Source organism: Nipponia nippon, unplaced genomic scaffold (genome assembly GCF_047370975.1).
Source record: "Nipponia nippon isolate SJK-2023a ecotype South Korea unplaced genomic scaffold, ASM4737097v1 scaffold_26, whole genome shotgun sequence".
Lineage (NCBI taxonomy): Eukaryota > Metazoa > Chordata > Aves > Pelecaniformes > Threskiornithidae > Nipponia > Nipponia nippon.
The window spans coordinates 2,433,304-2,455,961 of NW_028262343.1; the positions used below are offsets into that span (position 1 = coordinate 2,433,304).

The 22,658-nt window shown below is 43.0% G+C and overlaps 1 long non-coding RNA gene across 1 annotated transcript; it reads right to left on the reverse strand.

Moving 5' to 3' along the window:
- Window positions 1-6,476: 6,476 nt before the first annotated feature.
- On the reverse strand, window positions 6,477-22,219 carry LOC148055150 (uncharacterized). The gene is made up of 3 exons (XR_015705802.1): window positions 22,161-22,219; window positions 13,812-13,941; window positions 6,477-8,668 (listed from the first exon to the last, which is right to left on the reverse strand). It is a non-coding gene; the product is annotated as an uncharacterized LOC148055150 (long non-coding RNA).
- Window positions 22,220-22,658: the final 439 nt, after the last annotated feature.

Sequence of the window (22,658 nt, forward strand, 5' to 3'; positions counted from 1 at the left end):
GGATGGGTCCAGTCGGCATATCGGGCCCTCTGTTCCCCTCAGAAGGGAGTCGCCTATGACAATTACCCTTCTTTTTTTCTTACCAGTGGCCATTGTAATGCGTGGGGCTGACTGGTTCCTCCTAGTCAACCCCTTGGATGGATCACTGTCCGCATCTTCATCCTCCTGGCCCTCAAGTTCCAGAGCCTCATACCTATTGTGTAAGGGCACCTGGGAGGGCGAGGTAGGCCGGGAGAGGATTTGCCTGCTGCGCCGAGCAGGGATCTGTTTCCACCCTCCTCCTTCTCTTAGGTCTCCTCCTTCTGCCTGGTGGCAAGAGTGAAATCACTTTAACTCAATTAAACAAGTGTCTGTAGGGATTCATGATTAGACAAAATGTGATGTTACTAATAAAGTGCGTTTAAAATACGTTTTGTTCCACAGTACTTAAATGTTGGTTCTTTTGATAATTTAGAGGGTTTTTTCATGCTTTATTAATGTGAATGCCTGTGATTCTGGGCGATTACAGAAAAGTAGGTTTCAAATCTCAGAATCTTTTGGAAAGATGTGACTATTGGAGGGGGGAAATAGGTCCCATCTTGAGCAGAGAAGAAATTTTTGCTAATATGCAGTGTAATTCGAAATCTTTGGCTTACTTTTATTTATGTTTTACAAGATATGGAGACTTCAAACCAAGATCATACACACATCTTGGGAATATGCCCTTACTCATTTATTTTCTATGAAGAATTGTGGAAGGAGTTATATGAAGGGGCAGACAAGAACAATTTAAACTTCCTGTAAAAGCAGCTGATGAAGAATCTGAGTCAGAATCATCTGTGATAGGAGTTAATTTCTTGAGACAAGTTGCTTGACTAAATTTATTCAACTTGCACAAAATTGTGTGACTTTGGATTAATTAAAAGACTTGTTTAATAAGTGTTTTCAGTACTTCCATAGATAAAAACAATAGCAGAAATATAAGTTTTCTTTCTGGCTGTTTACCATCCATTTTAGTTTTGCAGCATTTGTGTCTGGTTTTGCCCCAATATCAGGTGTTAGACACAAAGTAGCTTGCTTCTGTATCTTTTTTCCTAATAAGAAAGCAAGACAAAAATCCATCTTGGACTACTGAAAATTAAAAAAAAAAATAAAAAAATTCCAGGAAGTTAAAAAATGGAGATTGACTGCCTTCAACTATGTGTTTAAATCCATAAGCTTACTGTGTGGCTCGAGGAAATCTAAAGCAGCATCTGCATTAGAAAGTTGTACAACCAGAGGCTTTATAAATAAAATGTTGCTCTGATGCTCACTGCCAGTACTATGCATACACTGTCAACTCTAGTGCAGAGGTATCAGAGTTATAGTTGATTTGACAAATGAAACCTGGTTGAAAATAACTTCTGTAAGTTTGCAGTTCCAGACAGCATAGTGACCAACAAGCATCAGTTTGAGGATAACAGAGCAAGTATGCAATGGTATTAGTTAATTCCTACTGCACAGGATCATAATTTTGGAAAAATGCAGGAAATAATGGTTGGAAACACTGGGTTTTAAGAAAAGTCAATTGAATGCATGTTCCAATTCTTCCCTCCTCTCCTGGAAATATGTACTTCAGCCCTCTATTATGAATGTGAACAAAAAGCTGCTGTTTTGCTGGCTTATGCCATTGAAGATTATATTTCCTGCAATGATGACTTCGGCAAACTCCTATTGTTCCCTAATGTGCTGCAATATAGCAGGTCAGATGTCCGTTTTCTTCCTTATTTTATGCTGATGGATAGTAATAGTCAAGTTTGAGCCTAATTTTAACTTTAAAGAAGTTCTTATTTAGCTACTACTTTAAAACTTTGCTTTTTCCATTCTTTGAAAGGATGCATATATTTGGCTGAGGTCAAATACTGAGCTCTGGCAAGTCAAGGAGGCATAAGTGTGCAAAGATGACAAATCAGCCAGCAACTAAGCACCACACAGCCGCTCGCTCACTCCCCCCACCCCAGTGGGATGGGGGAGAGAATTGGAAGGGTGAAAGTGAGAAAACTCGTGGGTTGAGATAAAGACAGTTTAATAACTGAAGTAAAATAAAATAGAATAGTAGTAATAGTAGCAGTAGTAGCAGCAGCAGCAGTAGTAGTAGTAGTAGTAGTAGTAATAATAATAGTAATACTATAATTATATAAAAAGCAAGTGATACACTATACAATTGGCTCACCATCCACCGACCGATGCCCAGCACGTCCCCGAGCAGCGATTGCTGCCCCCCAGCCAACTCCCCCCAGCTTATATACTGAGCATGACGTCATACGGTATGGAATAGCCCTTTGGCCAGTCTGGGTCAGCTGTCCTGGCTGTGCCCCCTCCCAGCTTCTTGTGCACCTGGCAGAGCATGGGAAGCTGAAAAGTCCTTGACTAGTGTAAGCACTACTTAGCAACAACTAAACCATCAGTGTGTTCTCAACATTATTCTCATCCTAAATCCAAAACACAGCACTATACCAGCTACTAGGAAGAAAAATTAACTCTATCCCAGCTGAAACCAGGACAGAGTCTTAAGCCAGAAAGGACCCTGACCATTATTTTTCATGCCGATTACTGCAAACAGCAACTGAAGAACAACTCTGAATATGCCATATTCTTATTAGTGCACACTTGGTCACTAAAACTGGCATCTTGCCTAGATTAAAACTAGGATTTCAGATTCCATTGAGCAACATTACCCACTTCTACAAAAAAAGGGTAGGAATAGGTGTATGTCACTAAGGTTTAAACCAGCTATGCCAGTGATAAATCTGTACCTCTCAGTTACTTTGTCTTCTCATAGGAACTATCAGAAACCTTTAATCTGCACTAAAATACCATCTGTGGCATATCATTTGCAACTGCACTGCATATTCTGAATAACTGTTAAGAGAACACTTACTCTACCCTGGTAAAATATGCATTTATTATATCTCCTATTCTTTTTAGCAACACCATAACATAAACCCAATAAATTGTCAGTACTTGCTACAGTTCTAATGTACCCAGTTACTGAAAGAAGTCACCTGCTAATAATAAGGCTTTTTTTGTAAAAAGCATAAGTTTCATAAATATCAAAACTGCAACTGAAGCCCAACTGGCAATGAAACGATGATTCTTTAGCTACAAAATCTTTACTCCTGGAAGTCTATCAGCCTGCTGTTTTACAAAATAAGAATTTAATTGTGATTCCCCATTCCATCTGTATTCCCCAAAAACCTGGGACCAGTTTTAATTACCTCTAAGAAAGGGGAAGGAATTTTAAACAAATAAACTCATTGTGAGACAGAGGCTGTTCATATACAGGGTGGGTACTTGGTTACTGCATGGATAAGATACAGGAAATACCAAACAAATCCACTGCAGAGGAGGAAGCAAGCTTCACTAGTTCTGGTGTTATGAAAACACCTGTTATAGAATGAGAACAAAAGTTACAAAAGTCCCATTCAAAAGAGTTTTCATAATGCATTTCTTGTTTTAAGTTCTCCATCCACTGCATACTTGCAGTTACACCATCTCAACTGCATTGTTCTTGCATTCAAAGTCTTTAAGAAACTTCAGTCTGGATTACATACTTTCAACCACACCATATGAAGATTTTTTTCTTGCCTGCAGCATAGCAAAATGTTCCAACATGAAGTTCAAAATACTGTGAATGTTACCAGGTTTGAAGCAGAAAATCCACACTGACAGAGCAACTTCACCATTGGTCTTGGTACCTGAGTTGTAATTAAGTCCTATGAAAGGTTCCCCCTCCTTCCTCCAAAAATCAGGTTTTTACATTTTACTGGCACTACAAAATCCTTAAATTGGTTTATTCTAGCTCAGGCAATTGTGTAAACTACAAACAAGTTAGAATTTAACACTTAAAGAGGAACTGTAAATGCATTTCAGAGCCATATAGCACAGAGTTTATTTTGCAGCTGATTCAGGTTCTTCCTCTAGCAGGAAATTAAGAAGTCGGAGTTTCACTGTGAGCATTTCATTCTATACCACAAACTGTTTGAATGACATCTTGTGGTGCTATTCAGTATTGTCATCCTCTTCCATTATACTGCTATTTATATTTATTGTCAATTCACAACACCAACATAGAATTAACTATTATTTCAAGGAAGACTCAAATCATGTGGCTATGAGTGCAACCATACTGCGGTTTAAAGGGAAATTATGAGATAAGAAATAATCTGTTTCCTTTTCAGCCACTCCTAACTTTTAAATCTGAAAAACAAACACACTACCCAAAAAGTAAATTTGATAGTTTTAAAGGTTAGACAGCAGAGATGCAAGGAAAAACAGGATAACTATACAGTATCCTGTAAGGCTGAGAGCCAGAGAAAAGAACAAGACATATTAGTCTGACCAGCAACATAATATAACTCATTAAATGATTGCTTTGCCACTAGTTTCTCAAAGCACTTGCCATCTGGATGGTTTAGATACAGTCACATCCTTCTCACTAAGGAAACATAAAGAAAAGTGTAAAGTTAAAACCGAATAAAGCATCTTCCCAGTTCCCTGTCATCAAACTATAGTACCTGAACGATGTTTGAGCAACTCGGTGCATGAACACCTGTAAGTTGCTGCTGCCACCAATATCAACGCAGGTATGTAAACAACCTACATTTCAAAAGCTCTAACAAGACAGCAGCTAATATGACATAAAGTAGTCTGAAAGCCCTTCTGGAGAGGACTGTGATTTAATCTAAGATTATCTATTGCCAGTAGAGTAGTTACAGACACTACTTCAACCCTGTGACAAGAAAAGTTGTCTGAAAGGATGAAAAGTACCAACGATGCAACACCACTGCATATGACCTCTTCTGATAGCGCCCAAAACTACAATGCTTCAGGGAAGCTTCTGAGAGAGAAAAAAAAAAAAATCTTCCTTGGTAGCAAAGACCAGTTTCCTGAAGCCTGAAAAAGTGGCATCTGAGGTGGTGCTGCCACTTAAGTGGTTGTGTCAATCTGCAGCCTATCTTGAGCAGGCCAGTGATCAGAATTTGCAGACATTTGAAGATCACTTAGCAGCATTTGATAATGTGAAGGAATTAAAGGAGAGCAAGAAGCAGCATTTCCAGCATTCCTGAAAATGGTGAGAAGACACTTCTTTTAAACATACCACCATAAAGGTGGTGCTGTCACTGCTAAAATCTACAACAGTGGTAGTATATTTAGAATAGAAACATAGAATCATTTATGTTGGAAAAGACCCTTAAGATAATAGAGTTATTAACTAACACTATGTTAGTTATGTTAACCTAACACTACCAAGTCCACCACTAAACCATGTCCCTAAGTGCCACATCTACACGTCTTTTAAATACCTCCAGGGATGGAGACTCAACCACTTCCCTGGGCAGCCTGGTCCAATGCCTGACGACCCTTTCGGTGAAGAAATTTTTCCTAATATCCAATCTAAACCTCCCCTGGTGCAACTTCAGACCATTTCCTCTTGTCCTATCATTTGTTGCTTGGGAAAAGAGACCTACCCCCACCTCACTACAACCTCCTTTCAGGTAGTTGTAGAGATCAATAAGGTCTCCCCTCAGCCTCCTCTTCTCCAGACTAAACAACCCCAGCTCCCTCAGCCGCTCCTCATAAGACTTGTGCTCTAGACCCTTCACCAGCTTCGTTGCCCTTCTTTGGACACACTCCAGCACCTCAATGTCTTTCTTGTAGTGAGGGGCCCAAAACTGAACACAGTACTCGAGGTGCAGCCTCACCAGTGCTGAGTACAGGAGGACAATCACCTCCCTGGTCCTGCTGGCCACACTATTTCTGACACAACCCAGGATGCCATTGGCCTTCGTGGCCACCTGGGCACACTGCCGGCTCATATTCAGCTGGCTGTCGACCAACACCCCCAGGTCCTTTTCCACCAGGCAGCTTTCCAGCCACTCCTCCCCAAGCCTGTACCGCTGCGTGGGGTTATTGTGGCCCAAGTGCAGGACCTGGCACTTAGCCTTGTTGAACCTCATACAATTGGCCTCAGCCTATCGATCCAGCCTGGTCCAGATCCCTCTGTAGGGCCTTCCTACCATCCAGCAGATCCACACTCCCGCCCAACTTGGTGTCATCTGCAAATTTACTGAGGGTGCACTCAATCCCCTCGTCCAGGTTGTTGATAAAGATATTAAACAGAACTGGCCCCAATACTGAGCCCTGGGTGTTGCTGTAATTGAGAAAACCCTCCAAACAAAAGACAAAGTCTAGTTTAGAGAGCCAATGTTGCTTTATTCCGTGCAGGGTGCTCGGTGGAAATTTCACAAATCAAGCACACTGTCATACAAAACTAGAATCATAGAATGTCCTGAGTTGGAAAGGACCCACAAGGATCATCGAGTCCAACTCCTGTCCCTGCAAAGGGACATATTTATTGGGTTACATGATTAGTATAAACCCACCCAAATTTACACTCATTGGTTAGTGATTAACATTGCATACACTATTGATTAACTGTATTTAAATTAGCCTCCCTTGCTATGTAAATTAGCATGCATGCTCCTTTCAGCTGGGGTCAGTCAGTCTGTCTGTCTGTCTGTCTGTCTTTTCGGTCCTGAATTGAGTCAGTGGTCATGATCTCCCCTCACCACATTTACCTTTCACCCAGTTTCTGCAGTTTTATCAGACTTCATGCTTCACTGGCCACCGCCCAGTCTTTGGCACCAAATGTTCCCTTTTATCAGCTTGTTAGCTCTTCTTCAAGGTTAGAGCCGTTAGTTTTCCATGGTTTATTACTTAAACAAACACTTCCATATCTCTTAGCTCCCTTCCAAATTCCTTTCCCAAGGCACAGGTGATTAGTAGTTTTGCTAACTGGAAAATTCTTGTTTCTGCAGGACATCATTTCCCCCCTTTGGAAGTTTCAAATAACATTATTTGATAGTTCCATATTCCTGGAGTGTCATTATTCTTCTCACAAACAGAGTTCATATTGTTGCCTGTTTTAAACATCCAATTATCATCAAATCTGTTAACGATGATCACGATTTGAGGACATGGTTTAGTGGTGGACTTGGCAGTAATAGGTTAACGGTTGGACTCGAAGATCTTAAGGGTCTTTTCCAACCTTAATGATTCTATGATTATAATTATAAAGCTTTGTACCAGACTTGCCAACCGTCCCATTAAAGACCATCCTCCCAGATGTTGTAAAATTTTATTTATCCAATTATTTTCTGAAGATTCCCGTAATTCCCTACTACTCTTTGCCACATTCCTCATTCTGTCAATTTGAGTCTGTAAATCTTCAGTTACATTAGGGATATGTACACAACAATGTTCCAAATTCAGTTTAATATATCCACACAGTCCATGTTCTCGAGCTAACAGTAGATCTAAAGCTAATCTATTTTGCATTGCCGTTTCCGAGTTGGCTTGTACTTGCTTATTCACTGCCAATAACCCTTGCTCCATAGCACTTGCTAAGGTTTCGACTTGCCACATTAGATTGGTTAACATCATACGATTCTTGTAGGCCATTGTACCTGGAGCAAAGAATGCCTGGAAACCCCATCCTACTCTGTCTGCAGTTCTCAGCTGCCATGGTTCATCTATTTCCCTCTTTGTCTTTCCCCACCATCCGGCACTTAAAGGACTATTCCTCCATAAAGGACATAAGGTAGATGCCCCCAAAGTGATTTGATGATCTGGTATATTCGCTGGTAATCGATTAGTCCATGTTCCATCACTTAAGACCCATACACTGTATCCTGGTGCAGGTAAAGTAACTGTGTGGCATGGGACTTTTCCTGTGAATCCCACATCACACTTAAATTTCTACATGCACAGCCAATAGCAACCGCATCATATACTCCCAGTATATCCTGTAACACACCTAAATTAGTAGTTATATACCCAAGAGCAATTCCATTTAGAGGTAAAATTTCCTGGTTTAGGGTGAGTGATTACTCCTTGGTAGTTGCTTGCCTCTGGCGATCCCATTTCTCCTTTCCATTCAAAACACCAAGTATTATCATTTATGTATTTCCATTTATCTCCTAATGGTCTTTTCCACTTTGAAAGGGGAAGGCCTTTCATAGCTTGTTCTCTGGTCCAATTGCTCAGCATGGCTAGATGAGTGGTACTTGAGTTAGTTATTACTCCCCACTCAATTGGTTCTTTGGCTGATTTCGGCAGTAGCAAACAGGCAGTAATACTGGTTACATTCTGAAGTCTACCAAACCCTTGTATCAGTCTTAAAACCGTATTATCCTCCACTCCTTCATTTCCCATCCAAATTATAAGCAAGATCATAAAAATTAAGGAAACTTTGGTTTCCATATTACAATCAAAAGAAAGAATAACATGATAGTTACTACAAAAACTGTCAGTCCTTGTGGACACTCAATTCAGTATATGCTAAACCTTGTTTCCAAGTGCAATTCATGAACTTATCTTTTTAATCTTAAGTCCTAATGGTTTGCTCATAACAGGGGTAACCTCCCATTTATCTGGTTCCTCTGCTTTCTTCAACCTGGAATAATGAATCCAAGGTCCAACTCCTCGTAGTTTCGCTGCAGTATATGTTGTCAGTAGTACCTGGAGTGGTCCCTTCCACCATTCTTTCAACGGTTCGTCGCTCCAGGTTCGAAGATAGACCCAGTCCCCTGGTTTGAAGGTGTGCACGGGCGTGTCCAATCTAAGAGGAGCTCTTAGCTGCAAATACCTGTTGATAGAAAACAATACTTCCCCTAGAGAAATCATATAGTTTTTCAAGTATCCATCTCCTAAGATTGTTACAGATCCTGGTTTTTGATTAGTCACTTGGTATGGTCTACCATACAATATTTCAAAAGGACTAAGCTTTTCCCTAGATTTTGGAGTTATTCTAATTCTCAGGAGAGCTAATGGCAATCCTTCTGTCCATTTCAATTGAGTCTCCTGACAAATCTTGCTCAGCTGTCTCTTTAGGGATTGATTCATCCTTTCTACCTGTCCACTCGACTGAGGTCTCTAGGGAGTATGTAAATCCCACCCAATATCTAAAACTCTAGCTAATTCCTGAATCACCTTAGCAACAAAATGTGGTCCCCTATCTGATGACAAACCTATAGGAATACCGAATCTAGGTATGATTTCCTTTAGTAATACTCTGCAAACTTCTCTAGCCTTGTTGGTTCGACAGGGAAAAGCTTCCGGCCATCCTGAAAAAGTGTCTACTAACACCAATAAATACCGATATCCATTTTGTTGGGGGAGCTCCAAAAAAAAATCTATTTGCCAGTAATCTCTGGGAGTGTTTCGTTTTTTTATTTGTCCTGGGGGTGGTCGTGGTTGGATTTGTGGATTATTCTTCTGACATATTTCACATTTCTTCACAATGCTTTTAGCCACTCCTCTCATCCCAACACCCAGCATTTGTAATTTCATATTATCTACGAGAGTTTCCATTCCCCAATGGGTACTTCTATGTTCCCGTTCCATTGTTTCCCTTTGTACAGGGTTTGGGACTATTACCCTATTGTTTTCTGTGATCCACCACCCTGAATCATTCTTTGTAGCTTTTAACAGTTCCGCCAAGTGCTTTTCTTCCTTGCTATATTCAGGAATTCCCTTTAATTCTCGATATTTGTTGGGTAGCATTAGTAAAATTTGTCCTTTTGCAGCCCGCCTTGCAGCCTGGTTGGCTCGTCGATTTCCCAAAATCTCTGGGGTGTGTCCTTGTTGATGTGCTTTACAGTGCATTATGGACACTTGTTTTGGTAGCAAAATTACCTTAAGTAGTTTCTGAATGAGTTCACCATACTTAATGGGAGAACCCTGTGATGTTAAGGGTCCTTGCTTTTTCCAAATAGCACCATGAGCATGTACTATCCCAAACACAAATTTAGAATCTGTCCAAATATTCACTCTTTTTCCTTCTGATAGCTCCAAGGCCCTAATTAGAGCTACCAACTCAGCTTTTTGTGCCGAAGAACTTGACGGGAGCGACCTAGCTTCTATCTCTAAGTCCTGAGTCACCACTGCATATCTGGCTTTTCAAGTCCCATTTTCTACAAAGCTACTACCTGTGGTGGTGCATTCTGCCCCCCCCCCCTTTCTTCTTGTGCACCTGGCAGAGCATGGGAAGTGAAGCTGCTTTACAATCTCAGTAACTCCCATCAAAACTTGGCCTTTGTGTAACGAGTTTGGCGGTTAAGCATCCCTTGACTCTATCAAAAACTCTTACATGGCTGAGGTGGGAGCAGCCCTGTCTGTGCCAGGGAGGCAGCCCTGACAACCTTGGAACATATTTTTTGTCTGTACTAGTCGTCACCTGGCAGCCTTGGGGCCTATCTTATCCGGGCTGTAACTCGGGAGGATCTGTACCAGCATCACTGGAATTTTTGAGAACTTTAGTAATTTCCAACACGGGCTGTGAAAGTAGAATGGAAATTTACTGATGCCTAAAGTCAATCACTTTGCGATCCTATAAACAGCAGTACCAAGTGAGACCCTTTGAGCTCTCCTGGACCGCAGCGGGCTGCACCAGAATCTCCCTCTGAGTGGGAAGCCTCTCAGAGCTGCGAACTCTTAAGTTTGCATATGGAGGCCTGGCAACAAAACCTGAGCTGATCTCTGGCACTCTTTGCTCCTCGAGGTTCGACTTTCACCCATTGAGACAGTCATTTAAAGTGAGTATTTCACTAAACCCGGCAGGGAATTTTTATTGGTGCCTTTAACTGCACATATTTCAATAGGTACCTTCATCTGCACATATAATGAGTATTTAGGCCTATTGTGTGTGTGTGACTCATCCGTGACACTACCATCCACAACAATATTCATATCTGGATTTGGAATAGGTGTATCACTCAGATCTATTCTGCTAGAGTACACCTGTTCAGTCATCTGGAGACAATCATGGACTAGCTCCTTGTCTCCTGGGACTGGTAACAGGGTTGCTGGATTTAATGTGGTAGTTACTTTTAGTTCCACATCATCTTGTTCTAATAGCACAACTTGATATTTCATCATACGGCTAGGAGACAGCCAACGACCCCCCTTTTGTTCCAAAACTGTGGTAACTGCATGGGGCACGAACACTATCATCTTTTGACCCGGAGTCAGTTTTCGTGCCTCCTGAATAAGAACAACAGTGGCCGCAACTGCTTTAAACACAACGGCCATCCTTGGCTGACTTTATCCAATTATTTGGAGAAATATCCTACTGGCCACTTCCATGACCCCACCTTTTGAGTCAAAACTCCTAAAGCAACATGAAGCCTTTCATGAACATACAGTTCAAAAAGTTTTTCTAAGTTTGGCAACCCCAAGGCAGGTGCAGACATCAGAGTCTGTTTCAGGCAGATGAAAGCATCCCGACATTCTGGTGTCCATTCTAATAGGTTTCCTGGGCCTTTGATGGCTTCATATAACAGTTTGGCTACAAGCCCAAAATTTACAATCCACAAGCAACACCACCCGGCCATTCCAAGAAATGCACGAAGCTCATGTTTAGACGTTGGTTCAGGAATTTGGCAAATAGCCTCCTTCCTTTCGGCGCTAAGGCTCCTCTGCCCCTGGGCAATAGTGAATCCCAGGTAGGTTACAACCTGTAAAGCAATCTGAGCTTTCCTTTTAGACGCTCGGTATCCGGTGGCACCTAGAAAGTTCAAAAGATTGATTGTCAATAACACAGTTTTCTCTCTAGTCTCTGCTCCCAAAAGGATATCATCCACATATTGAAACAAGGTAGCTTCTAGATTTTCCTGTTGCCATTCTTCTAGTTCTTTAGCAAGCTGATTTCCAAAGACAGTCGGGCTATTTTTAAATCCTTGTGGTAAAACGGTCCAACACAATTGTGCCTTTCAACCAGTCTGTGGATTTTCCCACTCAAAGGCAAATAGTTCTTGACTCTTAGTGTCCAGCGGAATACAAAAGAAGGCGTCTTTTAGATCTAATACTGTGAACCACCAGTCTGTGTACTTTATGGTAGTCAAAAGGGTATACGGGTTAGCAACCACAGGGTGTACATCCTGTGTAATCTGATTTATAATTCTTAAATCCTGCACCAATCGATATTCATTCAAATGCAGTTTCTTTACCAGCAAGATAGGGGTATTATATTGTGATTGGTATTCTCTTAACAGTCCATAAGTTAAAAATTTTGTAATTAAAGGTTCCAAACCTTTCCTGGCTTCTAATTTAATAGGATATTGTTTCCTTCTTACTGGTCTTGCTCCATGTTTTAACGACACGATTACCGGTTCTGCTTTTCTTGACCTCCCTGGGATCTCAGCTGCCCAAACCAGCGGGTTTACTGCATCCAGCACTTCTTCAGGAATTTTGTCCTTATTCTTTTTTCCATTCTCTTCTATTTCCTGTAAAACAAAGACTTGTGCCTCCAAGGCTTTTTCTTCTGGTATTTGTATGTTCCTTGCTCAAAGCTTATTTGTGCAAACAAAGTTACAAAAGTTAAATGATCAGTTTCTTTTTCTGGGCCCAGGTTAGAGAATTTCCTGGCTGTCTCACACAATCGTTCATAGAACGATGAAGGATTTTCATCTTTTCCCTGAACTATCTGATACAATTTGGAGAGATTCTTCTGTTTAGGTATAGCATATTTAGCTCCAAACAACACGAGCTTCTGATATTCAGTAATTAACAACCTCTGTATCAGATTATTCAGATTCCATTCCGGGTTGGTCAAAGGGAAATGATCTTCTACCCTCCCGGCTTGGGCATCCTGAACACGAACCCTCTCTGCCTCTTCTTTTCCCTTCGCTAATACAAGCCTACGTTCTTCATAAGACATCAGATTTCCCAAAACTACCTGTATATCCTGCCAATCCGGATCATGATTCTCCATTATAGTTTCTAAAACCTTAACCATTTTATCCAGATCCTCCTTGAAAGTCCCTGCCATTTCCTTCCATGCTCTTAAATCTGCCATTGAAAATGGGACCTTCACATATACTGGATTTCCATCCGGTCCTACCGCTTGTCTTAAAGGTGCCTGCAACACCGCTCCCCCTTGCCTTATTTGACTAGCTACCAGGCCAGACAAATCCTTCCTCTCTGTCTTCACTTTCCTCCTCCACCGGTGGCGGGGGGGGGGGAAGTTGGAGGCTTCAGCCCTTCTCCTAGGAGTTATTAACATCTATTCTACATCCTCATCCTCCTCTGGAGGTTCTCTCAACTTCTTACATCTTTTTCTGATGCTACAAGCTGAGCAACATCGTTTTGGTACCTTTCCATCTCTTTCTTTCTCCAATGCCAACACATTAGCATCTTTAGCAATCAAACCACAATCCTTTCTACTATCATAATCATTCCTCAACCCGAAAAACATGTCAACATACAGTATTTCATCCCATTTACCTTCCCGCCTACAGAACAACATAAGTTGCAAAATGGTATTATAATTTAGAGTTCCATTTTTAGGCCATTTCTCCTGATCTTCCAAAATATATAAAGGCCACCACTGATTGCAATACATAATTAATTTTCTTTTAGTTAGGGGGTCACCACCGTATCTATTCCAATGACTTAAAATACATCCTAACGGTGAATTCTTGGTGATTTCCCCTTCCGTAGATGACAAGATACCCATTTTATAACACCCACACAACAAGAACAAGATATCTTTTACGATCACAAAACAAAAACACTTGAGTACTTCACAACCAAATTCTCGTGCTCCAGTCATCACCATAATAACGCACGGGGATAACCCGGGATGTTCAAATTCACAATACCTTTACATAAATACTCCACCGATCCGTATCTCGAGCGGATACGCGTTACTCGGGGAATGAACCCAAAACAAATTAGAACCCAAAATAAATTAGCAATGTCTTAGTTTTGGATGTCTCCTAGGTACTCACCACCCACCAGGGGATCGCAAGATGGGAGTCCCCAAGGAAAGTCCTCTGGTGCCAGCTGGAGTCCGATCTGTGATTCCCTCCAGTGGCAGCAACATCCTAGTCGAGATCCAGACGAAATTCAGAGTCCCATCTGGGGAGCCAAAAACTGTTGCTGTAATTGAGAAAACCCTCCAAACGAAAGACAAAGTCCAGTTCAAGCAGACATTGCTTTATTCTGCACAGGGTGCTCAGTGGAAATTCCACAAATCAAGCACACCAGCATACAAAACTACAACATATTTATTGGGTTACATGATTAGTATAAACACACCCAAATTCACACTTATTGGTTAGTGATTAACAATTCATACACTATTGGTTTCACTGTATTTAAAGGAGTTTTGCTTGCTATGTAAATCAGCACACATGCTCCTTTCAGCCTTTTCAGTCCTGAATTGAGTCAGTGGTCATGATCTCCCCTCACCACATTTACCTTTCACCCAGTTTCTGCAGTTTTATCAGACTTTATGCTTCTCTGGCCACTGCCCAGTCTTTGGTGCCAAGATGTTCCCTTTTATCAGCTTGTTAGCTCTTCTTCAAGGTTAGAGCCGTTAGTTTTCCATGGTTTATTACTTAAACAAATACTTCCATATCTCTTAGCTCCCTCCCAAATTCCTTTCCCAAGGCACAGGTGATTAGTATTTTTGCTAACTGGAAAATTCTTGTTTCTGCAGGACATCATGGGGAACACCACTTGTGACTGGCCGCCAACTGGATTTAACTGCATTCACCACAACTCTTTGGGCCCAGACATCCAGCCAATTTTTTACCCAGCAAAGAGCACGCCCGTCCAAACCATGAGCAGCCAGTTTCTCCAGAAGAATGTTGTGGGAAACCATGTCAAAGGCTTTACTAAAATCCAGGCAGACAACATCCACAGCCTTTCCCTCATCCACTAAGCAGGTCACCTTAACATAGGAGATCAAGTTAGTCAAGGAGGACCTGTCTTTCATAAACCCATGCTGACTGGGCCTGATCCCCCGGTTGTCCCGTACATGCCACATGATGGCACTCAGGATGATCTGCTCCATAACCTTCCCCAGCACTGAGGTCAGGCTGACAGGCCTGTAGTTTCCCGGATTCTCCTTCCAGCCCTTCTTGTAAATGGGCATCACATTTGCTAACTTCCAGTCAACTGGGACCTCCCCAGTTAGCCAGGACTGCTGACAGATGATGGAAAGTGGCTTGGTGAGCACTTCTGCCAGCTCCCTCAGTACCCTTGGGTGGATCCCATCCGGCCCCATAGACTTGTGTGCGTCTACGTGGTGTAGCAGGTCGCTAACCATTTCCCCTTGGATTATGGGGGCTTCATTCTGCTCCCCGTCCCTGTCTTCCAGCTCAGGGGGCTGGGTACCCCCAGAACAACTGGTCTGACTATTAAAGACTGAGGCAAAGAGAAGGCATTAAGTACCTCAGCCTTTTCCTCATCCTTCGTCACTATGTTTCCCCCCACATCCAATAAAGGATGGAGATTCTCCTTAGTCCTCCTTTTGTTGTGAATGTATTTATAGAAACATTTTTTATTGTCTTTTATGGCAGTAGCTAGATTAATTCCTAGTTGGGCTTTGGCCCTTCTGATTTTCTCCCTGCATAACCTCACGACATTCTTGTAGTCCTCCTGAGTTGCCTGCCCCATCTTCCAAAGGTCATAAACTCTCCCCCCCCCAAGTTCCAGCTAAAGCACTCTGTTCAGCCAGGCCAGTCTTCTTCCCCATGGGCTCATCTTTCAGCACATAGGGACAGTCTGCTCCTTTAAGATTTCCTTCTTGAAGAATGTCCAGCCTTCCTGGACTCCTTTGCCCTTCAGGACTGTCTCCCAAGGGATTCTGTTATATATATGGCACTCATTTACATATATGACCATGATGTTTCAGAAACACTGTTTAAGAGCATTACAGTGTACTGCTGTTCATCTTCTAGCAGGATCCCAAGAGTCTTTAAACGTCAAAGGAATTCTGGTTTTCTCAAAGTAAGAAAACTACGGGGGGGGGGGGGGGGCATGGACAAGGACAGTCTTCAGAAAAGCAGAACTAAGAAAATCTGGAATTTTTTGCAAGTGTCAATCTTATATTGTAACAATGTTACAGAATTGCATTTTTAATGCCAGTCATGATGAAGATCATAGCAAGCGTCAAAGGAAAATATACAACAACAGAATAAATATGCAGAAACTACAGTAAAGAACTTCAACTATAATACTTGCCTTTCTGAGGAAATTAAAAAGCCTCAAAAAAATTTTTATGACTACTTTACAGAGAATCACAGCAAATCAACAGTTCATTGCTTGCATCTTCATATGTGCCAAATGCATGGCAATAAGAACACGTTCACTGTGTGTCACTTCTCATTAGATCTGACTGATTTCAGCTGGAAAAGTGCTCTGCAATAGCATGCTGATGTTTGTATACCACATTTAGTTCCTATCCTGGTACTGACTGCAGGGTTCACATTTTATCTTGTAGAGTCATCAGTTCATCCAAACCATTAATCTTTGCTGGCTTGTACATCCTACCAAATCTGGCATATCACCGTATTAGTGGGCATAGCGCCATTATAACAGACGGGGAAAGCAAGCAGACGTGCCAATGAGCTCGTGGATATATCAAGTTTGAATATTAGGGCTGGACTCTCCTCCAAGAATTTCACAAATGGCAGTCTGTATACAAGTTTTCCATGGCTGGTTGAACAGGATATGCCAAGGCAAAACTAGATCAATTTAAGACTCCAAGAACATCTCTGGCAGCTGTTGAAAGCAAGTTTTTAGCTCTGATGAATTTGGAAAAGTCTTCTACGCAGAAAATTGAGGAATGAGTATCTTAACGAAATCATCACCTTAGATCAGCTCTCTGCAAAACAGGCTAGCAAAAAAAAAAAAATAAAAAGGTTTTGCAGCCCTGCTGAGTTTTCTGATGAATAGCTCAACAGAATGAATAAGCCAGATCTGCAGGAAAAAAAAGTCTAATAAATTACAAATATATTTTGCTTGGCAGGAATATAGTTTAAAGATGCAAATCAGTAAAGTTGAAAATGCTTGTTATAAATTTTGCCATCTGCTTCAACACTGTACTTATCAATTGATATCTACTGATGTTACTCATTTGGTTCACCTGTACTTTTTTACATTTGGTTTAGATACAGCAACAGCTAGTTTTATTGCTGAAATCATATAGTTTCCAAGAACCAAACATTATTATATTTTAATCTTACATGCAGGTAATTTTTTTTTAAAATACAATGAACATATTAAAAACCTCTGTCCATCTGCAATTAACTGTATGCAGTAATAGCTGCACCCTAACATATGCAATTAACTGATTCTGGGCTACTAATTATCTCTAGCTTTTCTTCAAAGCTAGAAAGGGGTTAGTCTTTTCATCCCTCTGCATACAGCAATAATGCATACTTTAACCACAAAAATATCCTATTAACTTAAGTGATCTGCAGCAAATGGTATCTCTCTACACTATACAGACAATTTTGACAGTCTTCCAACTATACAGTGCCTATTTCATGGATTCCATCAACTAGACCACAGAGAAACAACTTGTGGTCCATAGGCTGGATTCAGTTTGTCTGTATGATTTACATGACCTCTCAGCTCTTTAACAATTTTCTGCAGAAAACTCCTATTATGAGCAAAGACTTGTCTGCAGACTATTTCCATTATTCTGATGGCCCACAACCTGATCCTTTTTCTTCTTTTTCAAAGATGTGGGGCATGTGAATGTACATACATCTGGAACACTCAGAGTGACCAATGCCTGGAACATAACCAGTTCACAGGCAAGTGTCAGACTATCTACCCAGACACGTGAATAAACTCCTAAAATGTAACTATACAAGTTGTATAAAGGAATACCATACACATCAGCTCATGTGACAGGTGTGGGGGAGAGAGGGGAAGGAGAGGAACAGGCATCTCCACTGGGGCCCGTTATACACAAAAAAGTTATAAGTTTAGACTGACTCATCTCAGGTACATAAAATCTTTTAATTATGCAGTTACTGAGATAACTGTTTTCAGTTACTGAGATATTTAACAGAATGAACGCAGAGACAAAGCTTCCACACTGAACACCGGATCCATTTCTGATATATTTGAAATGATCTAACCAACCAAAAGTTTTTAAAAGCAATACATACCAAATGGGTAAGTTACATTTGTCTCTTTAGTCAGGATTCAATACTCACAGAAAAAGCTAGCCCCAATCTCATATATTTGTCATGAAACCTCTTATTAAAGAACAGTTTCAGTTTAGTCAAAAACAGTAAGAAAACAGTTTCTTGTGTACATGTTGTACTTAATAATTTATATAATAGTCTTGTGGTGAGTTGACCCTGGCTGGCTGCCAGGTGCCCACCAAGCTGCTCTATCACTCCCCCTCCTCAGCTGGATAGGGGGGAGAAAAATATGACAAAAGGCTCATGGGTCGAGATAAGGACAGGGAGATCACTCACCAATTACCATCACAGGCAAAACAGACTCCACTTGGGAAATTAATTTAATTTATTGCCAATCAAAATCAGAGTAGGATAATGAGAAAAAAACCCGAATCTTAAAAACACATTCCCCCCACCCCTCCCTTCTTCCTGGGCTCAACTTCACTCCCAAATTCTCTATCTCCTCCCCCCCGAGTGGCACAGGGGGATGGGAAATGGGGGTTGCGGTCAGTTCATCACATGTTGTCTCTGCCACTCCTTCCTCCTCAGGGGGAAGGCTCCTCACACTCTTCCCCTGCTCCAGCATGGGGTCTCTCCCACAGGAGACAGTCCTCCATGAACTTCTCCAACGTGGGTCCTTCTCCTTCCTACGGGCTGCAGTTCTTCACGAACTGCTCCAGCATGGGTCCTTTCCATGGGGTGCAGTCCTTCAGGAACAGACTGCTCCAGCATGGGTCCCCCATGGGGGTCACAAGTCCTGCCAGTAAACCTGCTCCAGCACAGGCTCCGCTCTCCACAAGGTCCCAGCCTCCTTCGGGCACATCCACCTGCTCCAGCATGGGGTCCTCCATGGGCTGCAGGTGGATATCTGCTCCACCATTAACCTCCATGGGCTTCAGGGGGACAGCCTGCCTCACCATGGTCTTCACCATGGGCTGCAGGGGAATCTCTGCTCTGGTGCCTGGAGCACCTCCTCCACCTCCTTCTTCACTGACCTTGGTGTCTGCAGAGTTGTTTCTCTCACATATTCTTACTCCTCTCTTCCAGCTGCTGTTGCGCAGCAGTTTCCCCTCCCCCCCCCCCCCCCCCTTCTTAAATTATGTTATCACAGAGGCACTACCATTGTTGCTGATTGGCTCAGCCTTGGCCAGCGGCAGGTCCATCTTGGAGCCAGCTAGCATTGGCTCTATCAGACATAGGGGCAGCTTCTAGCATCTTCTCACAGAAGCCACCCCTGTAGCCCCCCCGCTACCAAAACCTTGCCACACAAACCCAGTACAATAACAAACACTGCAAGACTGAAGACAGTCTATCCCAATAAACAATTTGTTTATTTCAGAAGCATTATACTTGGCTTACTTCCACTTCATGACAAACAGGAGAAAACAGACAACAAAAGACAAGACACTGGGATATTTTTTTTTTTTTTAAGAAAGTGTTTAAAGTATAAATATCAAGATATTACTATAACTCCATGATACTGTTCATATTAACTGGCAACAGGCAAGCGCAGGCCTCTGGTTCAATAGTTATTCCAGGGCATTCTGTGCCATGTATTAGATACCTGCTTCTCCGCTGAAAAGGAGGAGTACTTCTTATATCATCAGTATGTCGGTCTAAGGAAAAAATGTCCCTTCCTCAGCAACCAAGTTTGCCAAGCACTGAAACACTGCAATGATATTAGGCCAGCAGTGTGGTCAGGTGGCCAAGAAGGCCAATGGCATCCTGGCCTGTATCAGGAATAGTGTGGCCAGCAGGACCAGGGAGGTGATAGTACCCCTATACTCGGCACTGGTGAGGCCGCACCTCGAATACTGTGTTCAGTTTTGGGCCCCTCACTACAAGAAGGACATCGAGGTGCTGGAATGTGTCCAAAGAAGGGCAATGAAGCTGGTGAAGGGTCTAGAGCACAAGTCTTATGAGGAGCAGCTGAGGGAACTGGGGTTGTTTAGTCTGGAGGAGGCTGAGGGGAGACCTTATCGCTCTACAACTACCTGAAAGGAGGTTGTAGCGAGGTGGGGGTCAGTCTCTTTTCTCAAGTACCAAGTGATAGGACAAGAGGAAACAGCCTCAAATTGTGCCAGGGGAGGTTTAGATTGGATATTAGGAAAAAAATTTTCACCGAAAGGGTCATCAGGCACTGGAACAGGCTGCCCAGGGAAGTGGTTGAGTCTCCATCCCTGGAGGTATTTAAAAGAAGGGTAGACATGGTGCTCGAGGACATGGTTTAGTGGTAGACTTGGCAGTGATAGGTTAACAGTTGAACTCGATGATCTTAAGGGTCTTTTCCAACCTTAATGATTCTATGATCTCAGTGCTCTTTGTAGCTGACAAACAAGTTCTTGTTAAAATAGGAAGTTATCAATTATTTAAACCTGTGTGGGTAAGCCACCATAAGTGCTCCAATGATTTAGTAAACTTTTAGAGATTATATACTATAAAGTCATACATATTCACAGGATTTCTGAGAACTCATTTACATAAACATGAGATTTCCTGGAACTTATTAACATATGCAAATGTCCAATCTGCATGCACAGTCATCTCCCGTGGTGGTCTTCAAGTGGTCTTTGGGGGTCTTCAGATGAAGGCTCGTAGTCTTCTTCACTGTGTTTGCTGATTGACCTTTGCTTCTGTACAAACTCAGTCCTAGGATCACGTAAAAGGTGTCCTTCAAGGCTGCTGTTGTCATCCTATTGTGACCTCCTATCTTCCATGCATTTGTTCTCCCAAGGCCCAGTTGTCTGAGATGGGATTATCCCGGAGCCCCCTTATCTTACAACCATTCTAACTACTCTCTAAATCACAAAGGCCTTTCTTTTGTTTAGTTAAGTGACTAAGATATTTAAAATATCCTCCTTGCCCCTAGGCTTTAATTCCTTCAGGAGGCATTTTGATGCAGTGGCTTTGTCTATCTTGGCTTTAACCCTTTCAGAAGGGTGCAAATAGCATAAATCAGATACAACACACAAGTCAGCAGAGGGGTATCCATGCTAGAGCATCAAAAATTAACTGAAACAGAACAAAAAGGAAAGTATGCAGTGGAATAGCAGGGGAAAAGAAACACGACTCATCTGGCAAACTGAGAAGGCCTATCAGCTGCTGTCTCACAGAGCTAAGCATCATAATGACAGTAGCTTCACCTTGTTGTGATTTACTTTGGTGTGGCACAAAAATAAACACATCAGTCAAGATTTCTAAGCATGGATGCTCTCTTTGTGCAGAACAATCAAACTGAAGAAGAAGTGATTGATTTTCTAATGTACACAAGACTTTAGTCCATGGTGCTTTTTATTGGTTGCTCTAGGAATAGATTTCCAACTTGCTGTAGGATACCATTCCAGCTTAGCAAATGTCTTGATCCTTCTATTTAGACACATTTTTTTTGTATCTCCAATTCACTTTTCCTTTAAGGAGTTGAAGGCTTTCTGTGCCAGTGCACTTCGGCTGTTTTTTTCCTCCTCCATTTCCTCATTTTGACTTCTGACCAAGACCCTACACTGTTAACTTCCTCCCACTTCAAGCTGGCCACCTCACCATGATCAACTACATTTCCAACTACAACTCTCACAAATACTTTTAAGCACTTTTTTTTTTTTTTTAAAAAAAGACCCATTTGAAAGAAAATTAAACTAATGCCAGCATGGTTAGTTGTCAAATAAAATTAAAAATTATAAGCAGCTTTTCAAACAAACAGAAAACTTTACCCATTCCACTATGAACACTTTAAAGGTAAGCAAGCAAACTTTTCCACTGAATAATGAGGGGGTAAAAGCAGGCAACCAAGGCACCACTTTCCTGCCACAGCCTCCCTGGAGCTGCCCCTGCCTGGGAGAAGCCCTGAGGCCACACTCCTTCCCCCACCGCCCGGCCCCCGCGCCTGAGAGCAGGGTCCCGCCAGCCCAGCACCGCCCTAACGCCCACGGAGGCGGTCACCGCTCACCCGCCCAACAACCCTGAGCGGGGCCCACCTGGACACCGAGGACAGGACAGGACAGGGCCGGGCCCCCCCCTTCTTGGTGTCACTGCTGAAAAGCCCGAAGGCCGCAGGAGCCAAAGAGGTTATGGTACGCACCGCCTCTGTTCGCTGTAGCTGAACCCGTCGCCAGACATACCACCACCGCTCCCCGCCCACTCCGCCAAACTTACCGGCGCGGCACACCCAGGCGCTCCGTCCGGAAGCGGCAGGCACGCGCCAGCACCGCGAGCAGGACACGAGGCGGGGCTAACCGGCCAGGGCAGAACTCGCCCTGTGTTGGAGTGCTGCCGTTGCTACGGCAACGCGCTCCGGTGGTGACGCGAGAGGGGCGTGAGGCGCCGGCCCGGCCCGGCCCGGCCCAGCCCGGCCGTTGCTGCTGCCCTCCGCTGCCATAACGGCTCCTGGCGGGGCCCGGGCTGGTGTCGCGGTGCAGCGGGGTTTGCCGCCCGGCCCCAGGGCGAGGGGAGCCGCGGGGTCCGCAGAAGGAGGCAGGCAGTTGCCTCCCCGCCGCGGAGGACTGCCTCGGGACTGCTGCTGTTTCCAGCCTCGCCTCTTACTGGCCCCGTTCTCCCTCCCCACCCATCCGGCGGCCCCGCAAGTCCCGGGGCCGGGCGAGCGGGCCCCACAGAGCCCAGCCTCGCTCGGCGCCCTTCTGGGAGAGCGCCGGG